Source organism: Mobula hypostoma, chromosome 9, assembly GCF_963921235.1.
Source record: "Mobula hypostoma chromosome 9, sMobHyp1.1, whole genome shotgun sequence".
In the NCBI taxonomy this organism is placed as follows: Eukaryota; Metazoa; Chordata; class Chondrichthyes; order Myliobatiformes; family Myliobatidae; genus Mobula; species Mobula hypostoma.
The window spans coordinates 25,171,972-25,192,973 of NC_086105.1; positions in this window are offsets into that span (position 1 = coordinate 25,171,972).

A 21,002-nucleotide genomic window follows, 5' to 3' on the forward strand; every position below is an offset into this window, starting at 1 on the left:
TCTATACATCATTGCCTTTGGCATCGTTATGGGAATAATACGGGTTATAAAAATGGGCATAAGACGGATCTAACTCAATTACACAAGAAGGATCTGGTTACTGAGGTAAAGTATATGCTATGCAGATTTTTAAAGTGATTATTGCAAGTTGGACATGAACAGTAAATCAGTAAGTCCATTTGAAGGAAAATGGACAGCATCCTTAACTAGCTCAGTTGATTTAAAGGACTGATCTGAAGTCTATTATTGCTATGCGGGAACCTATTCTCTGCTATGATAGTTCTCTTATTTCCCTCTGTTGAAAACTGTGCATGAATAATGCCAAATTTAGAATTCAGATACTTTGATTTATTTCCTCAAGAATGTTCATGAAATTAAGAATTTGCACACAGTACAATAAACTTCCCCAACTGGGTAGTGGTTTTAGTGTTCAGAGATACGTTGAGGTGGCCACAGACTCTGGGCTTAAAACGACATTGGAATTAAAGAGAAGCATTCGCAAAGCAACTGCGCAGTAACAAACTATGCCCCTCCTCATAACTCCTTCAGTTTTGATACTTTATCATTTAGTTATCGGTTACCATTTGTGCTAATAGCAGAACTGTGCAAATATTTAACTGGAATGAGCTTCAATGTTATTTCTCAGTTTCATTTCATAAAGTTAATGACATTTTTCTACTCTTTATTTCAGTTTGAATAATCAGTAAGCCTTGGTTCCATGTCCAGTAAGTATAAATAGACTAAGATCACGCATTTGGCTAAAGATTTGACAGATCCTCAGTCACTTCCCTTCATTTCAAGCATTTTAGGCTATACTTACATATAGACCTTATCTAGCACCATTTCCTTATCCTAAGGGGAAAGAAAAACTCATTGCTTTTTCTTCCATTCATGGGATGTGCACATCAACAGTAAGGTCAGTATTTTAATGCACTCTTAACTGAGTAGTTCCCTTGCCTATTTAACAGTGGAGTTATGATTCAGCCATATAGTTCTGGGTCTGGACAGACCAGATAAGGTGAACAGATTGCTTTCCTGACAGACATTAGTGAACCAGATGGGACTTTTTAATATAACAACCTGCAGATTCACAGTCACCATTATGGATTCTGGCCTTTCTTTTAAATTCCTGATATATTTAATTACTTAGCTTGATATTCCAAGTTCATAGCTTTGTATTGATAATCCTAGTTTCTAGAATTAGTCGAGTAAATTAACTATCAGACCCTTCACTTGAAATTTTACATTTCTGTTATGTTCCATTGAGTCTGTTAACATCTGTCCAAGCAGGTACATCTGCGTATCTATATTCTTTATTCTCGTAAATAAAATTAGATCATGCCTGTGTCTGATTCTTTTTAAATGAAAGAGAACAAATAATGAAGGAAAACAACAGGAATTCTGCAGATGCTGGAAATTCAAGCAACACACATCAAAGTTGCTGGTGAACGCAGCAGGCCAGGCAGCATCTGTAGGAAGAGGTGCAGTCGACGTTTCAGGCCGAGACCCTTCGTCAGGACTAACTGAAGGAAGAGTGAGTAAGGGATTTGAAAGTTGGAGGGGGAGGGGGAGATCCAAAAATAATGAAGGACTTGCCAGCTAGGAGGACTCAAATAGAATTCTGCATGGATCTGTGTATCTGGCTGATAATATCAATAGCAATATATTTCCTAGGTATTTGACAACAAAAGATATATGACAATGCCTAGCTTTGTGAATACAATACAGGCTCCATAGCTGTCTGCACTGTAACTGTATAGATATATCCAACATGTCACAAATGTAAAAATCAGCTGTCATAATTAATTATCATTCACAGCCAAATGAACAATGATGTAGGGTCAGGAAATACAGTCGCACAGCCCTCAAATAGATTTGAATAATGCCATTCCCCATTTTTCTTTTGGGTGGTGATTTAAATAACACAGAAGTGCAGCTTCTCAGATGCACTCATATGTGCTCTATTCAATCCAGCTTCAATGATTCAACCATGTATAATGAATGCTCCAAAAATTCAGTAATCAGCTTCATTTGTGAATCTTAATGAAAAAGGTCATAATTGTCATAGTGCAGGTGAAATCCTTTGCTTCTGATCTACAATCAATGTTAACAGAATGGAAGTACCAATTCATACCATTTTTAAGTTAAACCATAATATCAGGAATTAATTATTCTTTAAGGGAAGTTCAACAATCAGCAATATCATCAGAGCTCCATTTTATACAAACTAACAATCGGTTTGTCACCTTATTGTGAAGGTGGTTAGTTCTTTTCCACTACCCCCTACCCTTGAGACAAGCCTACCACTTACTTATAAACTAAGCAATATAATTTAAATTTAAAGAGCCTAATATTTAAAATTCAATGCTGCCTGATGTAATTATATATTTAAACACACTAAGTACAATGGAATAAATGTAGACACATTCATTGTCAAGTTTTTCCTTTTTGCTGTCATTAATTATTGAAATTAAGTCTAACCAATGGCTGACCAATTTCAATTCTTAAAAATTCCAACCTTGACATTTAATTAGAGCAGCTATTTAGTCTATTGATGCTATCTAATTTATTCATGATCAATTAACATTTACAAATAATTAATTACTTGTTTTTAATTTATAAACAGAAACAAATGTCAATTGATTTTGATCTGTGCACACACTGTAAGTAATCAATTAATTATAAGAAAGTTGGCCGAAGACTGCTCATCTTCATCATTATGTGCCATGTCATATGACGCAGACAATCATGGTCCTATGACCATGATTGTTCCTTGCAAATTTTTCTCCAGAAATGGTTTGCCATTGCCTTCTTCTGGGCAGTGTCTTTACAAGATGGGTGACCCTAGCCATTATCAATACTCTTAAGAGTTTGTCTGCCTGGTGTCTGTGGTCGCGTAACCAGGACTTGTGATATGCATCAGCTGTTCATACGACCATCCACCACCTGCTCCCATGGCTTCATGTGACCCTGATCCGGGGGCTAAGCAGGTGCTACACTTTGCCCAAGGTGACCTGCAGGGTAGCGGAGGGAAGGACCGCCTTACACCTCCTTTGGTAGAGACATGTCTCCACCCTGCCACCTAAGGAGGTACAGGGTGAGCTAGCAAAATGACAGAAAACCTTTAAACACAATGCACATGTAAACAGTTCTTTTCATGATACACCATTATAGATGTACGGGGTCTTTCTTTTGTTACATTTAAAATGGCGACTTTGTTATGATAATCTGGGGAATGTGGCTTTGTTGTGTTTTAACGCTGCAGAGAGTTTGCGCTAACAGTTTGTTTTACTTTAAAATGAGGTAACAAGGTTCTATTAGCCAATGGGTGGTTATGTATCGTTTTGTTTTCGGATGCCATGCTGTATGATATGACTGTGGACTGGGTTTTGGCGGGGAGTCGGAGGAGAGACGAGGAGGACGGCGGACGTGCGGAGAGGCTCCGGTCGATCACTCAGGGTGGTCCCGAGCCGTGAGTCGACGGAATTCGGGTGGTCGTCTGACGTTGAATTGAGCTCCAACGGTAGCGCGGGAAGAACTTGGACTTTGATAAGTGTTGGCGCCTTTTTTTTCATTACTTTCCTCTCTGTATCAAATGCATATTAACGTCGTAGAATTAGTAATATCTATAAAGTGTATTTGTTAAAATTTACTGGGTGTGCTGGCTGATGATTGATGTTGTGATTGATTCGGGCGGCGACTGACCCTGAGGGGAGTGTTGAAGCAGGTGCTGGGCGGGATTTCCCCTAGACATACACGAGCCAATATAACGGAACGTTACAAGTGGGGGCTACCGTCCTGGATTTGGACTTTTTTGGGAAAGTTGTACTTGTCGTTGCGGTAAGTGGTGTGAAGATGGATCGAGATAAGATTGTAAGTTGGTGTGAACTGGAGGAGCTACCGGTGAATCATGCGTGTGTGGTAAGCGGGGTCGATTATCGCATTTCGGCAGAGGTACTGGTGCGAGGGTTGAGTTTGATTGAAGGTATCGGGCAGGTAGAACTTGTAGCTAGAAGGGGTGGGAAAGAACTGGAGGCTAGCTGGATGTTGGTGCGGACGAGTGCCGACATCATGGCTTTAGAACTACCAGCGATAGTCCACGCCCCGGGGGAGGCGGGGCCGTGGGGTCTCCACACCCTCCCCGAGGACGCAAGTGAGGGGGTGCCGGAGTGGGAAGGTTTGGCCAGGCCCCGCCCCCATGGGCTTGAGGAGACTGCCAAGTTAACGGCTGCCATTACCTCCCTGGCGAGAAGGGTTGAGGGGCCCCACCCGAAGCTGAGAATTTTCTCGGGAGCCAAGCCCACCCCGGAAGGGGAGGATGACTATGATACCTGGGTTGAAGATACATCCCAATTGTTAGAGGTGTGGCCAGTTTCGGATGAGGAAAAGAGATAGCAATTGGTGGAAAGCTTAAGGGGCGGGGCGGCCGGGTGGTCCGCGATCTGAGAGCGGCATGCCCCTTGGCTTCCCTATCGGAGTGTTTGGACGCTTTGGAGGAAGTGTTTGGACTGTCAGGGGATCCCTGGCGGCATTTAGCGGAGTTTCAACGGATGGGGCAGAGAAGAGGGGAAAAGCTCTCAGACTATGCGTTCAGGCTGGAAGGAAAGCTTACGGGGTTGCTGCGATGAGGGATAGTGAGGGAGGACGAAGTGGCGGAATTAAGGATGAGCCAGATATGTAGCGGTTCCCAGGAGGATGACGGGTGGCTTGGAGTGTACGGCAGTCATTTAAGCGGAGCTCCCCTCCATCATTCGGACAGCTGATCTGAGTGGTACGGGCTGAGGAGTGTGCTTTGGGCTGACCAGGGGGCTCAGACCCTCAGGGATGGTCTTCAGCGGTTCAGGAGGTGGTAGCCGGGGTGAGACCAGAGAAATCCAAGGGGTCCCCGGGGGCCCGTATCGGGAGGAGAGAGGCGGCGAGTAATGGGTGCTATAACTGTGGGAGAGAGGGGCATTTCCGCCGGGAATGTGAGTGGCCGGGGGCATGCTACCGCTGTGGGGAAGCTGGCCACTTGCGGAAGGATTGTGAGAGACGAGATGCGCCGAGGGGGGAGGGCCCCCGGGCCACCAAGAAGGGAGAGGTGTCGGGAAACTTAGGAGAGGCTCAGTGAGGAAACGGACTGGAGTCTCGGGAGGAACACGTTCCCAGAAAACTGCTATGGAACCCCGGAAAGAACAAGCCCAAATTCCTGATGGACTGGTGGGACCCCGTTCCAGCGTGTCCCTACGGATAGAGGGAATCTTTGCGAAAGCCATCCTTGACACCGGGTCGCAGGTTACCTTACTGTTCCGGTCGTTCTACAACAAATATCTGAAGCATTTGGCAGTAACTCCGTTTAACGCAATGGAGATTTGGGGCATAAGTGATGGTGATTACCCGTACGATGGATACTAGTCAGTGAGATTGGAATTTTCAGAGGGAGATGTGGGAGTATCAGAAACCTTTGAGACGCTGGTGTTGGTTTGTCCGGACCCGGTGGAGACCGGTGGTGCTGCCCTGTTGGTGGGACTAACTCCCCTCTGGTGCGACGGCTCTTGGGAGCCTGTAAGAAGAAGGGGGGGGGGAGAACTTTCTGGAGACCCTCTCGGTCCACCCCGTGTTCCGAGCGGTGTACGAAGGGTGGGTGACCCCCAGGGGCTGGATCCTGAGTGCAAATGAAGGACGGTGTGGTGCACTCAGGTGAGGCCTAAGGTGATACGGCCAGGGGAGGTGGCATTAGTGATGGGGACCCCCAGATTCCCCGGATTACCGCCGGGAGAGGCCCTACTAGTAAACGCCCCCGACGACCTGGAAAGGGAGTCCCGGTTCCTGGCTGGGGCGCCGGTGAGACCTGAATTGCAGAGACCCTCAGCTGTACAGGCACGGCGGATAGGGGTGATGGTAAGGAACATAACGGAGCGGGAGATCACCTTTAAGCGCGGGATGCCCCTCGCGCACTTGTTCCCGGTGATGGTGATGTCCAGCGCCCCCGTGAAGCCCACTGGAGGAGAACTATTGGGAAACGGGGGGCGGCTGACCGAGGAGGCCTTTAATTTTGAAAACTCCCCTGTACCGCCGGCGTATAAGAGCAGGCTGGTGGAGAAGATGCTGAAGTTAGGGGATGTCTTTTCTCAGGACGAGTTTGATGTAGGGTTTTCCAAGAGCACTCGGTACACTATCCGGGTGACAAATGACACCCCGTTTAGGGAGAGGTCGCGGCGGTTGGCCCCAGCAGATGTGGAAGATGTGCGGCAGTTGAATGACGCAGGGATTATTGCGGAGTCCCGAAGCCCCTATGCGTCCCCCATAGTGGTGGCAAGGAAGAAAAATGGGAAGGTACGCATGTGCGTGGACTACAGGACCCTGAACCGCCGCACTGTTCCCGACCAATATACGGTCCCGAGGGTGGAAGACGCATTGGCCTGTTTGAGTGGTGCACAGTGGTTCAGTGTATTGGATTTGCGGAGTGGGTATTACCAGATTCCGATGAGCGAGACTGATAAGGAGAAGACAGCCTTTATCTGCCCCCTGGGGTTTTTCCAGTTCGAACGAATGCCCCAAGGTATCTCGGGGGCCCCAGCCACCTTCCAGCGGCTCATGGAGCAGACAGTGGGGGACGTGCCAGTTCTGTAAGACGTTGGTCAGCTATGTCGGGCACATAATCTCGCGAAATGGCGTGGCCACCGATCCGGGTAAGATAGCCGCAGTCACCACCTGGTCGAGACCTCAGAAGGTGAGCGCCTCGTTTTTGGGGTTTTGCAGATATTACCGGCGATTCGTGAAAGGATATGCGAAAATGAGTCATCCATTGAACCAGCTGTTGTGTGGTTATCCACCTGTGGGGAGGAGGAGGAAGGGAGACCGAGGGCTGGAGGTAGAAGGATACTTGAACCCGGGGGAGCCTTTTGGATTGAGGTGGGATGCTCAATGTGAGGAGACGTTCAAATCTCTAAAAAGGGCGCTGACGCAGGCCCCAGTGTTGGCTTTTGCTGATCCCCGGAAGCCGTATGTTCTACACACTGATGCCAGTCACGAGGGTCTGGGGGCTGTTCTGTACCAGGAACAGGGAAACGGATTGAGGCCGGTGGCATTTGTCAGTTGGAGCTTGTCGCCATCTGAGAGAAACTATCCCACTCACAAGCTGGAGTTCTTGGCGTTGAAATGGGCGGTGGTGGACAAGTTGAGTGACTACCTATACGGGGCCCATTTTGAGGTGAGAACTGATAACAACCCCCTCACTTATATCCTGACCTCGGCGAAGCTGGACGCTACTGGGCACCGGTGGTTAGCAGCCTTGTCTGCCTATGAGTTCAGCCTGAAGTACCGCCCGGGGAGTCGGAACATCGATGCAGATGCCCTGTCTTGTCAGGCGCACGATGAGTCGGGCAGGGCCGAGGCGTGGAAGAGTGTCCCTGCCCAGGGAGTAAAGGCCATGTGTCAAGTTGGGAGCGACGGGGAAGTAGGAGCCCAGATGGGAACAGATCGGGCAGTAGATCAACTGGGGGCTGACGATGACGCGCTGCCCACTCTTTACTGTAATGTGACTGCTCTGAGGAATAGGCAGCTGCCGGAGTTGAGTCCCCAGGAAGTGGAGGCGGCTCAGCGTGATGACCCAAGCATTGGCACTATCTGGTACGCGGTTAGCCAGGGTGATATGGGGCAGGTGGAGAAGGCGAAACACGCCTCCGTTCCCCTACTACTGAAGGAGTGGCCCCGGTTGAAGCTGAAGAACCACGTCCTGTACCGGGTCACGTCGCCTCCGGACCACCCCCGGCGCTGGCAGCTGGTCATGCCTGAGAAGTATCGGAAGACTGTGCTCCAGGCTCTACATGATGATTCCGGGCACTTAGGGGTAGAGAAGACCTATAGACTACTCAAGAACCGGTTTTACTGGCCCCAGATGAGGGGGGAGGTGGAAGAATACTGTAAGACCTGTAGTCGTTACATCAGGAGGAAGACCTTGCCTGCGCAGGCGGCCCCGTTATCCCACTCGCAGAGGGCGGGACCCATGGACCTGGTGTGTATGGATTTCCTGTCTATTGAGCCAGACACCAGCAATACCGCGAATGTCTTGGTCCTCACGGATCACTACACTAGATATGCGCAGGCTTTTCCTACTAAGGATCAGAAAGCGACTACAGTGGCGAAGGTGTTATGGGAGAAGTACTTTGTTCATTATGGCCTTCCCGGCGGATCCAGTGATCAGGGACGGGACTTCGAGAGCAGGCTTATACATGAATTGCTGGATATGCTTGGGGTTGAAAAGTCCAGAACCACCCCCTATCACCCGCAGGGTGATCCTCAATCCGAGAGGTTTAACCGGACCCTGCCGGACATGCTCGGCACCTTGGAGATTGGATAGAAGAGTAAGTGGAGTCAGCACATTGCCCATTTGGTTCATTGTTACAATTGTACTCGCAATGATGCTATGGGGTACTCGCCCTACTATCTGATGTTCGGACGGGAAGCAAGGTTGCCCATTGATCTGTGTTTTGGGACTGAAGCGGGGGAAATACCTTCGAAGCCATGTCTGAAGTACTTGTCCGATATGAGGAGAGAGTTGAAAAGGGCGTACGAGTTGGCTGAGGCGGCAGCCACCAAGCAGAACCAGCGGAATAAAAGGAGGTATGATCAGAAAGTAAAGTTCGTCCAGCTATTGCCAGGAGACCGAGTCCTTATCCGGAATTTAGAACTACCTGGTAAGCACAAGTTGGCGGACCGTTGGGCAGCCACCCCCTATGTGGTGGAGAGTCAGATGCCGAATCTCCCGGTTTACCGGGTGAGACCCGAGGACGGGAAGGGGCCTGTCAAGGTACTCCATCGGAACCACCTGTTGCCTCTGGGTCGCGAGGTGAAGATGGACCGAGAGCCCGAATGGGAGTTTACTCCTATTACGAGGACTCTGCGAGGGCGCGGGGCGCGGGGAGAGCCCACTGCGAAGAAAACGGGGCCGGTCCCCACCTCGAGAAGGGATACGTCATCGGAAGATGATGATTCGGACGTGTGGTACCTGCTTCCGTTCGCTGATTCCCCGGTGCCGGGAGAAGAGACTCTTGGCCCTTCCATCACTGAGTCAGGGGAACCGAGGGAGGGTGTTGCAGAGCCGCCTGTATTCCAGCCGGGATTGGGGGAGGGTGTTGCAGAGCCGCCTGTATTCCAGCCGGGATTGGGGGAGGAGAGGGTGGGGGCAGAACCCGAGCCAGAGGGCTCACCGGGGCAGAGGGATCCTGGTGAGGGGGAAGGTCCGACAGATAGGCCCGAGGGGTCAACTGGGGTGTCTGAACAGGGAGAGTCAGCAGAGGAAGTACAGAGGCCTCAGAGGAGTAGGCATCCCCCAGAAAGACTCACTTATATAGCGCCGGGAGAGCAGGGTGTGATCTCTACTGCCCTGCAAAGTTATGTCACTGCTTTATGCACCGGGGTTTGGTTTTGTGTTTTACAAGGAGCACTGGTGAACTCTGTTACCGTCATGAGGGCATGACTTTTTGTGGTGGGGGGAGAGTGTACGGGGTCTTTCTTTTGTTACATTTTAAATGGCAATTTTGTTATGTTAATCTGGGGAATGCGGCTTTGTTGTGTTTTAACGCTGCAGAGAGTTTGCGCTAACAGTTTGTTTTACTTTAAAATGAGATAACAAGGTTCTATTAGCCAATGGGTGGTTATGTATCGTTTTGTTTTCGGATGCCATGCTGTATGATATGACTGTGGACTGAGTTTTGGTGGGGAGTCGGAGCAGAGACGAGGAGGACTGCGGACGTGCGGAGAGGCTCCGGTCGATCACTCAGGGTGGTCCCAAGCCGTGAGTCGATGGAATTCGGGTGGTCGTCTGACGTCGAATTGAGCTCCAACGGTAGCACGCGAAGAACTTGGACTTTGATAAGTGTTGGCGCCTTTTTTTTTCATTACTTTCCTCTCTGTATCAAATGCATATTAATGTCATAGAATTAGTAATATCTATAAAGTGTATTTGTTAAAATTTACTGGGTGTGCTGGCTGATGATTGATGTTTGTGATTGATTCGGGCGGCGACTGACCCTGAGGGGAGTGTTGAAGCAGGTGCTGGGCGGGATTTCCCCTAGACATACACGAGCCAATATAACGGAACGTTACATAGAGATAGTTGCATATTGTTTGGTTTGATTTACAAGCAGGACAAAATATAATATGCCTTTTCATTTGTAAATTTGAAATTATGGGTGTGTGTTATCTCAACATATCATTTTCTGCGATGTATTGCTATAAGCCAGTACTTTCTGGTAACTGCAACGGAGTGACATGTAACTAATTGAACAAACATGAACTTATCACAGAGAGCCTGTACCATTTGGTAAAGGGCACATCATGTGTAACAAAGCTTTGGAATTTTGAGAGAGCAATTAATGGAGTTGTTTAAGACAACATCTATGCATGTTACTTAAAGTGATCTCTAAAATATTCAATGAATTTCACATAAATGACTGCAAACAAAAATGTCAGTTCCAACAACTGGTGGTAACCTATTGATGTGAGTAAGAAATTAATGAAGACACATAAACCAACGAGTGTACACTTCAGTTGATAGGATCTGAATTGTGACCTCCCTTAGAGATTTTAACTAACGCTTGACGTATTTTAGATGAAAGAAGAGCCATAACCCCAGGTTAGCTGACAATACCCAGTTCAGTTAGCATTCTAGATTAGACCAGAAGTAATTTAATTGGTTATCCTTTGATTTAAATGAATGGGTAAAATCGTGGCCTTTACGGTTCACTGTGGGAAAATATTTAGGTTTATGCTTAAACTTCGGTTAAGCTCGCAGTAAGCAGTAGATATGTAATGGGCCTTCTTACCAAAGTTTGTTTCTGTTCACCGAAATGGAATTGAAATTTTGAAAGGGAGGAAAAATGTACTGCAAATCCGATTCAGTCACCACTGGATGATGCGGTACTACTGTTCTCTTTTAAATCTAAGAAAGGTAGACCAGAGTATTTTTTGGATGACAGGATGCCAGGGAAAGTAAAGGAGTAGGGAGATTCTAGGAGTTAATAAATATCTATGAACAGGTTAAAAACTATACGTAACTAGCCAAAGGTGGCAGTACATATACGACAGCAACAACTTGAATTTTTAACAGCCCAACAGAATGAAACCTCCAGTGTGTTATCCAATAACACTGACTCCAAGGTACAGGAGGAGCCCATAAACTGGACAAAAGCCAGGCTTTGAGGAACACTTTTTTTTAAACTAAGGATATTAACAGATTAACAGGGGAAACTGCAGTTTGCATGGGCAGGAGGCAGTCACTTGTATTGGAGCAATGAAAATTGGGAATGCAGAGGAAGCCAGTGTTAGAGGAGTAAAGAGATTATGAAGTTTGTAAGAACCTGGTGATGGAAATTGGTATGTTACTGGACTGGACATGAGTGTAAGACGGTGTGAACGAGATGGATTTGAGAGTATGGGTGGGGGGAGGGGTGTTGGGTGTGTGCTAGATACAAGCCCAGTCAGGACTGGAGATAACAGAAGCTGAGGTGGACCGAGGCTGAGTCTGTGGCCTACTCTGGCTGCTCCGGGCTTCCTGTCCACGGACTCACTTCTGTTCTGAGTGCTGTTGCTTGCTTTTATTGTTTGCACAATTCGCGATTTTTCTCTCTCTCTCTGTGCATTGGGTGTTGGTTGACTTTCTTAAAAATGGGTTCTCTTGGGTTTCTTGTTTTGTGGCTGCCTGTAAGAGGATGAGTTTCAAGGTTGTATAATGTCTGCATACTTTGATAATAAATGTACTTTGAACTTTGAACTTTTGAACCTTGAAGTGAAGGTTCTAGAAGCAGATGAGTCAGGGCAGGGCTACGTCACTGAAATGGAAGCAAGCAGACCTAATGGCGATGAAGAGCAAGATGGAATTTTATCTCATGTAGGTGCTAAGCATGAAAATGGATCTAGTTTAGCTACATCTAATTACTAAGGAGAGGGTTGGATTTGGTGACTGAGAAAGGTGTCTGGATAGAGCCGGGTAATAATGGTTTTAATTGTCCAGGTACATAGTTAATGTAAATTGCTGCTCCTCTTGCAAGTTACATGACTAATGTAACATGACAGAGGAAAAATTAAAATAAGGTCAAATATAGATTGTGGGGGAAGGGCTGGAAGAGGAGTGTAAAATCTGTGGAACCCAACATTATATTTTTAAGAGTTACCATTGGAAGAGCAGCATGCAGTTGAGAAATAGCAAACCTGCTAGACCAGATTGGAGGCAATAACATTTGTGAAAGAAAGACCACCAAATATGCAAAAAAAAAACCTGTGGTTAGATTATATATTTAATTTTATTTTATTGAGATACAGCGTGGGATATTCCCTTCTGGCCCTTTGAGCCACACCACCCAGCGGTCTCCTGATTTAATCCTAGTCTAATCACGGGACAGTTTACAGACACATATTAACCTACCAAGCAGTAGGTCTTTAGCCTGTGGGAGGAAGCCCACGTTGTCACGGGGAGAACATACAATCTCCTTTCAGGCAGCAGCGCAAACTAAACCTGGGTTGCCTGTACTGTAACGTGTCATACTGACCACCACGCTACCATGCTGCCCTGTAGAGTTTTCATTTCTGTTCTGGCAATGAAGCTCAGGGAGAATATTAGATATTGGTCTAAAAGGATGATGCAGTAAGGTCAGGTTCTATAGGTTCTTCATGCAGTCAAAGAGTACAAAAGATTTAGCAGACACCTACTTGAATAAGATATTTTTAACATTTCATAGGACAGGTAGTGAGAGTTTATTTCCTCCAAGAGAACGGCATAAAAAAAGGTAGAACTCAAATGTTTTTGAATCACGTTGGTTTGCAGTGCATCTAATAAAAGTAAGAAGTAATCAAGAACACTCTCCTGAAGCATAGTTAATGGAAAAGTTCAAAGCTGCTTAATAAGGGAATGTTCTGCCTTGATATAATTACATGGCAGAGCATAGAGAAAAGATAGAATGACTTCCTATGTTTTTTTTATAATTTTGTAAGAATTAATCTTATTCAAAGGTTTTCAGCTCATCATGTGTTAAATCCCATATGTTTGCCTTTTGGCTTTCCCTACATTAAAGTAGTTCATTAACTAGTACCTGATGAAAGATGTTCACTTTCTCAGTCTACCCAAAATACATCCAAAAAATAGGGCAGTCACTTCCATCTATCTTATCTACTTCCGTCTTTGTGTGGATAGCAGACACACACATAACCCTGGTTTGCTTTCTGTTTGAACTGATGTTTGGAGGTGTTTTAGGTCATAAGACCATAAGACATAGGAGCAGAATTAGGCCATCTGGCCCATTGAGTCTGCTCTGCCATTCAATCATGGCTGATCCTTTTTTTCTCCTCCTCAACCCCAGTTCCCAGTCTTTTCCTCATAACCTTTGATGCCGTGTCCAATCAAGAACCTTTCAATCTCTGCTGTAAATACACCCAACAACCTGGCCTCCACAGCTGCACGTGGCAACAAATTCCACAAATCCACCACCCTTTGTCTAAAGAAATTTCTCTGCATCTTTGTATTGAATGGGCTCCCCTTTATCCTGAGGCTGTGCCCTATTGTCCTAGTCTCTCCCACCATGGGAAACATCCTTTCCATATACACTCTGTCTAGGCCTTGATGGGGCTTGGTGTAACCAAGTTTTAGGGTGCAAGACACTGAGGGCTAGATGTTGGTTCCCTCACATCCCAACGTCAAGCCTATGGGAGGGCGTCAAGTCTATTGGGCAGAATTGTTGGAGCATCTCTCACTCCACTCTCCTGCTGGATTCTTCTTTCAGTCAAAGTTGTCATTCATTTAAATGGACATTCTCAGCCTACAGATTAGATGAGATTGACGAAGAAAGTTCAGATTTTTAAAAAAACTTATTTTGACTTTAGCAGACCAAACCCTGTTGGCTATGGCTGGCAGTCAGCTCTTGTGGTGATTTTCCATAGGTTTACACACCAGTTAGGAGTCAAAGCTGAATGGTCTTTCAGAAGCCTGTGTGTCAGAGAATGGTGTGACTCCCCACTCTGTTAGAGAATCCATACTTCCCTTCTGACTTTACGTGGTGAGGAATCTTTACCTAGAGATTCAGAGGAAAGAAGTAAGTTCAGCTTCTACTTCCCCCAGATATTTTAGTTTATTTTTGTATTTATTGCTATTATAACATGTTACTAAGTATTTTAATTATAAATATATTTTTTGCATTAACCAATTAAATAATTATATACACCATATTATTCAGAGACATTTAAAATCACTTAGGCAAGAGGCTAGTCTCTTGCCTCACTCTTCACTCTTATTAAAGGCAGTCAGGGGGTCAGGGGATTTCTGTGAGGGTCAGTGATACACGTCCTAAGGCCAGCCCACCACTGAGACCTCACCGCTCTTCATTGGATGGTTCAAGCTTCAGCAGGTCCAGTGGGAATGGCCCCATCTTGTTGTAACCAGGTTGATCCTGGGCAGATGAACTGAGCACAATTCTAATATTTGTTCACATATAATACTTCATTCATATTTAACTTAAATTGAATTATTTTTAAAATAAGTACTAGTTAATTTAACCAGAAATACTACTTCAACAATCTGCTGTGATTTCCCATGCCAACTTTCCTCACACTCCTTCTCCTAGTGCTCTTTAGCCGAGGCTTCATGCCCCTCAGAACCTGGGTCTGCATTCGTTCCCTCTCTGGCACTGGCTGCTGTCATCTGCTGACCCGGTTCTGCAGTGTGCAACACTCGACAATGAAATCTCCTCATCTGCTAGGTGTTACCCTGACTAATGCAAGCAGTGGTATCTTATTTTTAGAAGACCCGTGACTTGTTCGGTGATGATTCTTATAAGTGTATAGCTTTTATAGCAGCAGCTGAGGTAGAACAGTTATTGTTAGGAGTCAGTGAACCCCAGGGTTCATTCCCCTGTGCAGTGTTGGCTCCCGAAAACAGCCAGCATAATGGACCCCCTGAGGATTATGATGGATGATTCTTGTGTCATAGAAACATAGAAAACCTACACCACAATACTGGCCCTTTGGCCCACAATGCTGTGCCGAACATGTACTTACTTTAGAAATTACCTGGGGTTACCCATAGCCCTCTATTTCTCTAAGCTCCATGTACCTATCCAGGAACCTCTTAAAAGACCCTATCGTATCCGCCTCCACTACCGTCGCCTGCAGCCCATTCCACGCACTCACCACTCTCTGCACAAAAAAACTTACCCCTGACATCCCCTCTGTGCCTACTTCCAAGGACCCTAAAACTGTGCCCTCTTGTGTTAACCATTTCAGCCCTGGGAAAAAGCCTCTGACTATCCATATGATCAGTGCCTCTCATCATCTTATACACCTCTATCAGGTCACCTCTCATCTTCTGTTGCTCCAAGGAGAAAAGGCCAAATTCACTCAGCCTATTCTCGTAAAGCATGCTGCCCAATCCAGGCAACATCCTTGTAGATCTCCTCTGCACCCTTTCTATAGTTTCCACATCCTTCCTATAGTGAGATGACCAGAACTGAGCACAGTACTCCAGGTGGGTTCTGACCAGGATCCTATATAGCTGCAACATTACCTCTCAGCTCCTAAACTCAATCCCACGATTGATGAATGCCAATGCACCATATTTCTTCTTAACCACCATGTCAACCTATGTAGCAGCTTTGCGTGTCTTATAGACTCGGGCCCCAAGTGTCATGGTCCGGTCCATGAAGTCCGCATTCCAGTTCACAGTCCAGTCTGTGGACTCAGGGCTCTGGGTCTGTCTGTCTGTATCTTGTTTTGTTTGAGTTAATCATAGGCACCTGATTCCCATCTTGGGGCTTGGAATATAAGTAGCCTTGGGGTTGAATGTGGGCTGCTGGTTTGTCTTGTCAAGATCCCCTGGGAGCAACCTGCTGGTGGGAGGCTGGAGTGGTCACTTGCTATCTTTAGGCTGCGATTGGGGAACCATCCCCTCATGGAGCTTGGCTGTCAGTAGTCGGAGCTGTCTTTGCGGTATGGATTCGGCTGTTTCCCAGGCCAGCTGAGTGACTGCCAGCCACTCTGAGCTAGGTAGGGATCCGGCAGTTTCCATAGCCAGCTGAGGATGCTGGCTGAACTGCGACTCGGTGCAACCCTGATGCAGAGATGGAACTGTCTGTTGTTCGTTGGTGTTTGTCTTGTCTTGTCCTTGCCTCTGTGGGGTAAGTCAGGCTGTCCTGCCGTTGCCCTGTTGGCGGGGGGGACCTGTCTGTCTTGTCTTTGTCTCTGTTGGGTAAATCTGGCCGTTCTGCTGTTACCTGATGGATGGTCCTGTCCCACCTTGGTGTGGAGAAGAAGTTGAGTCCCGGCTTGTCTAAGTATAAGTCCTGGCTCTATGTCTATGTACTGGCCTGTCTCATGTTGCTGTTGTGTTAAAGATAAGTCCTGGCTTTTTGAAGGATAAGTCCCGGCTCTATGTTGATGTACAGTTTCCAGTCTCTCTCCGAGCTGCAGCCTCCGTTATCAGCCTCTGCATTCCAAGAGCCAAGACCCCAGCCTGAGGCCTCAAGGCCAAGACCCCTGCCTTCAGTCCTGCAGTCATGTCATGTCCTCGCCTGGTTCTGGGGCCCGAGCCAGAGGCAAGACCCAGGATCTGTGTCCTTTTCCAGTCTCTGGCTTGGGGTCCAAGCCCAAGTCAGCATTCTTGTCCCTGCTCCTTGTCTGTATCCTGTCATGTCATGTCCCTACTCTAGTCAAGTCCTGTTCCTGGTACTTCAGTGTCTGTGTCTTGCATTTGGGTCCGCTCCCAGCACCCGCCCCCCCATTGTAACACCAAGATCCCTCTGATCCTCCACACTGCCAAGAGTCTCACCATTAATACTATATTCTGCCGTCAAATTTAACCTACCAAAATGAACCACTTCACACTTATCTGGGTTGAACTCCATCTGCCACTTCTCAGCCCAGTTTTGCATCCTATTGCTGTCCTGCTGTAACCTCTGACAGCCCTCCACACTATCCACAATGCTCCCAACCTTTGTGTCATCAGAAAATTTACTAACCCATCCTCCACTTCCTCATCCAGGTCATTTATAAAAATCATGAAGAGAAAAGGTCCTAGAACAGATCCTTGAGGCACACCACTGGTCACCAACTTTCATGCAAAATATGACCCGTCTACAAGCACTCTTTGCCTTCTGTGGGCAAACCAATTCTGGATCCACAAAGCAAGGTCTCCTTGGATCCCATTCCTCCTTACTTTCTCAATAAGCCTTGCATGGTGTACCTTATCAAATGACTTGCTGAAATCCATATACACTACATCTACTGCTCTGCCTTCATCAATGTGTTTAGTTTCTAGGTGTCCTTCCTGGAAATATGGCAATGAGCATTGGGAAATTCATCCCAATGCACCCACACTCTAAAATCCTTTCCTATTGATAAAATAATCACCAGGGTTATTAACTTTGAGCAAAATTGATTCATGCCCACTTTGTAATTAAGAAATAGGTTCAATCAACAATGTGCTGGGCTTTGTTTAGCTGTTCAGAGAGCCCAAAGTGGCATAAAATCTACTTTTGGCCATGTTAACCACCATGAAGTTGACACTTCTGGACGGCAGCTTTGTGCAAATTGAATTTATGTTTAACAAGCAGGAAAACCAAATCATCCATATTACATGTTTGGAAAGTGATATCTATATTTTCTGAAGTAGAAATCTCAGCTCATACAAGTACAGAAAATCTACAAAAGAAGTATTAACAATTTATTTGCCTCCAAGGGATTCCTTTCTTTGTAATGCCTTTCAAAAATACAAAACTCTTTCAAGATGCTTATTTCTTAAAAATGCTGGAAACATTTCATAATGTTTCCTGCAACACACATCAAAGTTGCTGGTGAACGCAGCAGGCCAGGCAGCATCTATAGGAAGAGGCGCAGTCGACGTTTCAGGCCGAGACCCTTCGTCCTTCTCTCTTCATCTTCACTGCCATTTCTCCTAACCACTGTAAAGACCAGTCACTGCAAGAGAAAGAGGTCTGGAATGCTGATTCCACTTCAAATGCTAACAAGTGTAAATGGTCTGTAAATTGGAAACCTAGTAGCGCTGTCCTGAGCAATCAAATGCTCATTCCATCACATTTTTCAAATATCATCTACCTTCCTATCAAACTCTTGAACAGACCTCGCATACACTAAAAATAAATTCTCGATCTTCCGTTCTGTCTTGTCTTAGCCCTTGAATTTTATTTGCTTACATGCTCTGTAGCTGTAACTCTATATTCTGCATTGTTTTCTTTTTAGTGCTTTGACGTGCTTGTGCATGCCATGATTTGCCTCGATGGCACATCACCACCGAGTTTTTCCACTCTATTTTCATACTGGTGACAGTACTAAACCAATTAAAAGTTTAATAGTCTCTGACACATTTCCAAACTGTCACTTTATCAAGTGAATGTGAAAGAAATGACACACAAAATAGAAATGTGGCTTATTTTTCATTAAATCTAAATGGGGCAAGAAGAATGCATAAAGCTAACATGCAGCTTTGGGAAAGTTGAAGATTGATTGATAATAGACATTGGGCGATAGTAACAGTTCAATAAGGCTGTTTGTCTAGAAGGAAATGCCTATTCTCCAAAGACCAACTAGCGATCATTGTAAGTAAAATAAGGTAGAATTTACAAACAGAAATCTGCAGTTGCTGGAAATCCAAGCAACACACACAAAATGCTGGAGGAACTCAGCAGGCCAGACAGCATCTATGGAAAAAAGTACAGTTGACATTTCAAACTTCCACTAATGCCTCCCCACCCCCCATCGCCTTGTCCCTCTCTCATGTTATATGTTATCTTCTTGCCCGCCCATTGCCTCCCTCTGGTACTCCTCCCCACCCCCACCCCCACTTTTTCTTTCTTCCATGTCTTCTGTCTCTTTCACCAATCAACTTCCTAGCTCTTTGCTTCATCACTCCCCCTCTAAGTTTCACCTATCCCTTGGCTTTTCTCTTCCCCCTCCCCCACCTTTCAAATCTACTCAGCAGTTTTTTCTCCAGTCCTGCCAAAGGGTTTAGGCCCGAAATGTTGACTGTACTTTTTTCCATAGATGCTGCCTGGCCTGCTGAGTTCCTCCAGAAGTTTGGGTGTGTTAAGGTAGAATTTATTTGGGATCATAACAACTCCTGTTCATGATTATTGGAATGAGTGATTGGAAGATTATTAATCCTTTATTGTGAATTGATAATCTGATACTTAAACCCAGATTTTTTCAATTTTCAGCCAAATGTGAAGGGCTGGATTGGGTTGATGCCTGAGATACTAAAAAATTGGCACTCAGTAACTGTTTTGGTTGCACAGTCTGAAGAAAGCTCAGATATGCTCAATTTAGTAAGTTTTATGTTTACCATCTGCGTAACCTCCAGAACTACCCTTGTAAACACAAAGCAAGGATTTAAAAGCAGAGAAATATAGAACAGAGTTATATTTTAAAACCCATAAAATGTCTTCCTCATGCAGAGATACCCATTTGGAATAGGCACACTTTGTCTTAATATTTACAAAAATTTAAATCAACAGAACAGTAATATGTGTACCACAAAATTAAATGTATGTATTAAGAACGTTGACTTGTTTGTTACAGACCTATATTCAGTCCATAGAATTTTCTCATTTTTTGTGGGAATGAAAATATTGCTACGCGCATTCCCATGCACCTGTGACTGTGCCATAAGTTTGGCACATGGTTCATCAATGACCATTTCAGTCACGGGCCCCGCACTGTCAACTCAGGCAGTGTGGAAATGCTACACATTGGACAACTTGAGCCATGTGCAGGAACAGAGGAGTGGTCTAGTCAGCTTGGTTATTGAGAACACACAGGAAATCAGCAGATCAATAGAGTAGTTAAGGTCTGTGGAGTCACAGAGCACAGAACCAGTACTGGGCTTGAGATGATGGTGAGAATCTGCTGACTAACATTGTCAGGAGCAAAATTAGTGGGTGGTGGCTGTTAGGGTCTGAGTCAGTGGAAAAGGAGATCAGTTTACGTGGGGGAAATAAGTACATCAGCACAAGAGTGGAGGTTAGTAGGTGGAGGTTGGTTGTCCATGAAAAAGATAAATGAAAACCTGGTTGTCCCAACAACAGTTGCTCCCAGGATGACATGGCCATCATCAGTGTTTGAGTGGTATGCGAACTGGAACTGAATACAATGCAAATAACAGCAACATTATCAGACAGGCATTCAGTGGGCATGGAGACACCTTAAGGGGGTTATCAGGTTTGTAAAAAAATAGCAATTCAGCAATGAGAAATTACTCCTACAACCCCAAATTCCAATGCATTGTGCAAAGCACACAACAAGGCACAACTGATGAACAAGGTTTCCACACAATCTTCTAGCAGTATGGTGGAAGTTCCAGGAGTCGGAGGGGTCATGAAGTGTGTGAAATTCTCATTACTATGGTGAAGGTTCTTGAAAAACTGAAAGGTCTGAAGGTAGCTAAGTCCCCTGAACCATATGGTATACACCCTAGAAAGAGGTGGTCGAAGAGATTGTGGAGGCATTAGTAATAATCCTTCAAGAATCAGTAGAGTATGGAATGGTTTCTGAAGACTGGAAAATTGCAAATGTCTCTCCACTCTTTAAGAAGGGAGAGAGGCAGAAGAAAGGAAATTATAAACCAATTAGTCTGACATCAGTGGTTGGGAAGATGTTGGAGTTGATTGTTAAGGATGTGGTTTCAGGGTACTTGGAGGCACATGATAAAATAGGCCATAGTCAGCATAGTTTCTTCAAAGGAAAATCTTGCCTGACAAACCTGTTGGAATTCTTTGAAGAAATAACGAACAGGATAGACAAAGGAGAATCAGCTGTTGTTGTGCCACACATAAGGCTGATTAACGAGCTATGAGCCCGTGGTATTACAGGGAAGATTCTAGCATGGACAAAGCAGTGGCTGACTATCAGGAGGTAAAGGTTGGGAAATAAGGGGAACCTTTTCTGGTTGGCTGCCTGAGACTAGTGGTGTTCCACAGGGGTCTGTTTTGGAACTGATTCTTTTTCCATTATATGTCAATGATTTG